This window comes from Pundamilia nyererei, unplaced genomic scaffold (assembly GCF_000239375.1).
Source record: "Pundamilia nyererei isolate P.nyererei 1_Seehausen unplaced genomic scaffold, PunNye1.0 scaffold00015, whole genome shotgun sequence".
Classification (NCBI taxonomy): domain Eukaryota; kingdom Metazoa; phylum Chordata; class Actinopteri; order Cichliformes; family Cichlidae; genus Pundamilia; species Pundamilia nyererei.
The window spans coordinates 1,561,189-1,567,188 of record NW_005187416.1 but is presented as its reverse complement, the minus strand read 5'-3'; the positions used below and the strand labels follow the sequence as shown (position 1 = coordinate 1,567,188).

The window sequence follows — 6,000 nt, the reverse complement described above, 5'->3', positions numbered from 1 at the left end:
GTACCTCTGGTGCAAATTACTGACCTCTGTCATCATTTTAAGTGGGGGAACTTGCACAATCGGTGGCTGACTAAATACTTTTTTGCCCCACTGTAACTATATGAAGGAAATCAACCTTCACTGAACCAAGAGTAGAAAACAAGCATTTAAAACAGTCTTAATGCTGAAGTCGTGGAAGATGGCTGCTCCCTCCTGAGAATGGCTCTGCCAGAGATTTCTTCCTGTTAATGCAAATGCTTTCTTATAGAGCGTCATCTGATTGTTCAGGTTTTCTCTGTTTTATCGTAGTCTTTACCTTACAACATAAAGTGCCTTAAGGCGACCGTTATTGTGATTTGGCGACATGTAAACAAAATCAAATTGAATTGAATTCAGTCTTTTTGTCCTGTAGCGTTAATATTCAGTCAACAGGGACACAAATCTTTGGCCACAAATGTGTTAAACATAAAACAAAAGGATTTGAGTTCAGTGTTTACATAGTCCATGTACTGTATGTGATAGTAGCATTTCAGTGGTAATACTGTTAGTTTTGTTTGAACTCTAATGAAAACAGGCAGTAATTGGAGACAGAGACGGTTTTAATTTCAGCAGCTTTACTTACATACATACTAATGTGTTGTTATTCAATCTGGTGTTTCTGCATAACAGCAGCTCGCCATGCACAGCGTGGGTGCGGGCTGACATATATTCAGGATTCAGTGAAGTGTGTGCGTGTGTGTGTGCTTGTGTATCTCTGCGTGCGCTGATGTCATCCTATCCCTGGAGGGGACATCAGTGGGCTGTGTGGATTTTCCAACCTCTGCACTCCTTTCTTGGTTGAGTGGACTCTCTCCCTCTCTCCCTGTTTGCCCCCATCCTTCAATGTGGAGACACACAGTAGGTGTTAATAACTGTGTGGTCTTAAGGGACCATTTGTGGCCATAAGTGGAGATATTTGGCACTGTGATACATTGCTGCAATCAGGCTATGTAAAATGTAATTATTCTTTCTTTTCCCCTCCAATGTTTAGATCTTCTCTAAATACATAAAAATGATCCGAAACCTGAGCTTTTGTTGGCTGAAGGAAATGCTAATAGCTTTGAAAAGCAAACCTTGAAGATAGCTTCAAGTTAAGGCAAACAAACAAACACAAGACAACCCTCAAATTAAAAGAAGACAACCCTCCTCCCGCAGCTCTTACCTCTCTTTCTACATATTTAATCTATGGTTCATTTTTGTTTTGGCTTTTTGGTTGGTTAAACATTAAATAAATATCCTCAGAGGTCAAACTGAGCTGAGTGTCAGTAAAGCTGATCAGCTAAAAAAAAACAACGAAAAATATAAGCATCCATAATTTCAGCTCTGTGGTCTTTTTTCTTTTGCACCATCTCTAAAAATGAGCCATCTGTTCTTGGCTTGAGTGCTTACTTTGCAGTACAGGTTTGTTTTGATGTCAGCGCTCCTGCTGGCTCAGCTGTCAATCAAAAACATACACCATTCTGCCCGCTCATAGGCTTGGAGGCTAAATTGGTCGGACACAGGCCTCCTAATCTAACGACGGAAAGCTGCATTCCCGAACCTGTCTGCACATTCAACTAGAACTTCAGACGGCCTGTAAAGTCGACCTAGAGTAGCATTACTGTTGCATATGCTGAAAGCCCCTTCCTTCTTTTCATTAACAGTGCAAAATTGAAGTTACTTTAAGAGAATATTTTACTGCAAAAACACTGAAAGGCTTGGGTTTCATTTGGCCAAGTGCAGTTCTCTGAATCTGTGGAGATAAAATAATTTAGCCCTCCCGCCCAACACCGAAACTGATTTTAAATGAGTCAGTCATGACTCAGGGAAAAGCAAACTTTAACAGTGAAGTTACATCATGTGGGGTGCCTTAAGGCATAGACATGGATTTGGGGGTGGGGGCAGGACAGGACACAGGGGACATGTCCTCTCTAATATTTAGAAAACATGAATTTGCCCACTCACTCTTTCTCTTAGAGGACTGTGCACAGTAAGCATAAATCTTGTTGAAACTTACCAAAGTCCAAAGGGCCTTAACGTATATTTATCATAAAGTGAAGCGAGGGGTTACCTCCACAAAGAAAAGATACAAAAGTACCCTGACGCCAGGCGGGAACAACTGAATGAGCTACACTCTGATGTCTCCAGCTATCCATTCGTCAATTTTTTAAAAGTCTTATCCAACCGAGGGTCACAGCGAGGCCAAGCCCTATCCCAGCTGACACGGGGCGACAGGCCTCCAGTCCATCACAGACCAAACACAGGGACACTCACATTCAGGCCTACGGTTGTTTAGAATCACCAGAGAACCTAACGTGCAGTCTTTAGGCTGAGGGAGGAAACCACTGCAGACTCAGGCTGATCATATATATCCACATTTACTAAACAGAGCAAAAGCTATGTGTACGCAAGCCCCAGCAGTGTTCACAGGTGTGGTTACTTTTAAGAGTGAAAAACAGAAGTTGTGTTGTTTTCTAAACAAAGGCACAGTCAGTTCATTTCAAAAATATAAGAGATTATTTTTTTACTATGTAAATATTAACTCCCCCCTTTGTTTTATGCCTTGAGAAAGGAACATGCAACCTTGTCAGTGCGTTTGCACTGCCGCAGCACGTTAAGTCCAAGGTTCAAACCTAGTGAGGCTGGCTGCACCTATGAGGTGATTGGAGTGACTGTATCAACATGCCACACTAAATGCTGGAAATCACTTGGATGTTGACACAACAATGATCATTTTCATTTAGAAAAGTTGAGAATAATTATTTAAAGCTCTCCAGAATGCAGGAAATTAAGTGTCTGATTCTCAAAATTACATGGAAAACACTAACCCTAACTCACCCACCGTTTGTCTTAATGCATCCCTCTACGTGCTCACACAAAAATACATTTTGCCTTCAAGACCTTCCAACGTGGCTCCAATCTCCAGTCACTAGGGATAAATGTGTATTTCCTGACAGGTTGCTGGCTATCGCAGGGTCAAGTTGGTTGCAAAACGTTGATTGCTAGCAGATTGTCGCAGTCATCTATCGTTTGCATGGAAGTTCCCGATTCGTCTGCAAACAATGGCCAACTAACCATCGAGTAGTAGTGAAACTTAAAAGCCTGCATGGCACTGCTTCCAGTGTAAACTGTCACTGAATATGGCCTCACCTGACTATTTCCTAAAGTCATTCTGGCTGAAATCCCTGAAGGCGAACTACTGTACAGTCTTGACTGTTTTTCCCCCTGGTAGTATAGTTCCCAGCACCTCTGTGGACTATAATTGTGTGTAGAAGAAGAGTGACTTTCCTTTTAGTTTTTTACTGCCGCCTTGTTTGTTTCACTGAGGGAGGAAGATTAGAAATATGCACACTCTCTCTTCCCCTCTGTCTCAACAGCAGCGCACTGCACTCTCTGCATAGAAACAATGAGTTAGTCAGTAAAGCAGCTCTCTTGTTTACTTCCCCACCCCCAGTTTTCCTTTAACAACGGGAACATCTTGAGCTCTTCCTTCAGTTCGCCACTCACTCTGATTCTCCTCGCACCCGGAAACTGGCAGAGGACGCTCATTATCTTTACTCTCTGTTGTTGTTCCGTGTGTGCAGAAAGTGGGCAATTATAGTACAGCTCTAGTAGACAGCCAAACCTTTCTATAATGAGAAGATTTCCTCAAGCAGGACACATTGTGTATATGTGTGTATAGCACAGCTTGTGTATGCAAATGCAGGCGTTCCATTTAATTCAAAGTCTGACCAATAAACACAACAGACGCAGGTTCAGTTGGTGCTGCTTTTATGCCATGAAAGCAGAGCAGCATGAGCATGATGTGTTTTGTTAATGGGGAATATGTCCTCTAGAATATATCTAAACAACAGCAAGGGGAGTGATTTAGTTGTTGGTACTGTTGTTTTGCTGTTTAAATGGGAGACGGGAACAGCCTTTTTAGATGAAAGCATCAGAGGAAACGGACGTGTTTGGTTTTGATCTCTGTTTGCTGCATTCAGTGGCTCTCTTGAAAGGATTTAAAGTGGTAATCAGCGGGATAATGGTTTGTTATTTTGTCGCCAGTCATGGTGCTAAGCGCTTATTGCCGTGGTGATTTTTGCACCACATTTCCCACCGATCAATTGTCATTCAAAGCAGCGAGGTCTTAGTTAAATGCGATGGCTATCACTGCTCATATTAAGCGCTCGGTTCTTGTAAAATATCGCTTCCTGTGAGCATGGGACTTGAATGATTTAAGATGTGTTTCTCTGGAGATGAGCCCTCATTGCATGTTGTTTTTATGCTGCTAAATAATGAAGCTATCATAGTGACGAATGTGCCGAATAAAGGAAAAATGAACTGATACACAGCGTGACAAAATCCTTTGTTGTACACTTGATATTTGTTGTGAGAAAAATATATTTCAAAAAACTAGTTCATAAATGCATTGTGTTTGAGTTGCCCTAGTTTTCTCCCCTCGTGTGAAACAGATCCAGGGTCTGAGGAAGCTCCGGGCTCTGTGGTTAAAAACAAAAGCCAGTGAAAAAGTATCAAAAACTAAAGTTCCTTTTGTGACCACTTGATGCTCAGTACAAAAGAAAGTCAGTACCTGTAGACGCACTTTATTTTCCTCCATATTGATGTTTGTAACTCACTTTTTACATTTATTAGTCTTCCTTAGCCCATCTGCAACTCGTCCAGGATGCAGCAGTCACCTCTGGGTGCTTAGTATCATAAAATGAAGACCCTACAACCCCACAACCTATGAGTAGGCACCTGGCAAAAGTGGGAAGGAAAAACTCCCTTTTACAGAGAAGAAACGGGCAAAACCAGCAGCCACCTCCTGTTACTGATTGGGGGTGAGGGAGAAAGACAAGACATTTAAAACTTTTATACATATAAAGCCCCACATGACCGAGCTCCTGCATATATAGCAGAGCCACTGAGACCATATAACAGCTGTTGGCCTTTTGTAAGTGTGTGTGCTGTATAAAAAAGTTATTATTAATAAAGTTATTATAGACTCCTGTGTTATAATGTTCCTTAGATCAGAAATAATCATCTTTACAGATTGTCACAAATGCTGGTTTTGGTCTCTGTGGTTCATTTTCCACTTCATGGGTGAATCTTTTTTTAAACTCACCTGCAGTTTTGGGTGAAACTCCTTTCAGTGTAACCACACTTTACAGTGCTAAATTCAGCAGTTACAATTATATTGTTACTCACGTTCCAAAGGTTCATCAGTTACCTGCGCTCCAGGTAGATGGAAAGAAAAACGCAGGTGTGGTCCAATCAGCTGATTTCAGTTTGTATCTGGGAGGAGGAAAGTGGTGGAGCAGTCCTACAGCTGTTCAGGAGATTCCTTTTATTGCACAAAAGGTCAAGAATGTGATGGTAAAGTTCAAACTGCATCCAGGGCAAAACAAAAGCAACACAACTTCGGCTCTTTGCGAAAATCTGCACAGACAGCATGCTAACACAAAGCTAACAGGGAACTCAGAGGGATGATGAAGCTGAATGCAGGCCGACCCCAGTAATACTAAATGCCTTTCCTTTTTTTTAAAATAATAACCCCGCCCCTGCTCGTCTGATTAAGCTTTGTTAAGGCTTGAATTTAATGCTTTCTACTTTGAATGCTTATAAAAGTCCCTTCACTCCCTTTGCATTGCTAAAGCATTTTTAAGGGTCTAAGCAGTTTCTGTTCCAGTTTTGTGACTGAAAGTCTTTTATTATGTCACCAATAAATTAGGATTTATCTGTGTGTGTACCCGGACTGTTTATGGATGCATTTTGCTAACTTAGCATTTGAAAAACCATAGTTGGATACTTCTGGCTCACGGCAAACACACAAGTAACCAAAATGGTGATGTCAAGTGGCTGCAGCTATCTTTTATATACAGTCTATGGCTGTAAACAATGTGAAAAGGGTCCCAAACCCAAAGAGAATTACCAACTGTGAAAAAGAAAACTGTCACTACTTGTGTATATGTTATCATAACAATATAAAAATAAATCATTAGTTGGCAACTTCTTGACAAT

At 41.2% G+C, this 6,000-nt stretch overlaps 1 protein-coding gene across 5 annotated transcripts in view; it reads left to right on the top strand.

The window, feature by feature from the left end:
- The window catches only part of gria4b (glutamate receptor, ionotropic, AMPA 4b), a 157,348-nt gene that overhangs the window by 67,147 nt on the left and 84,201 nt on the right, over positions 1-6,000 (top strand). The gene's annotated exons all lie outside the window — the stretch shown is intronic.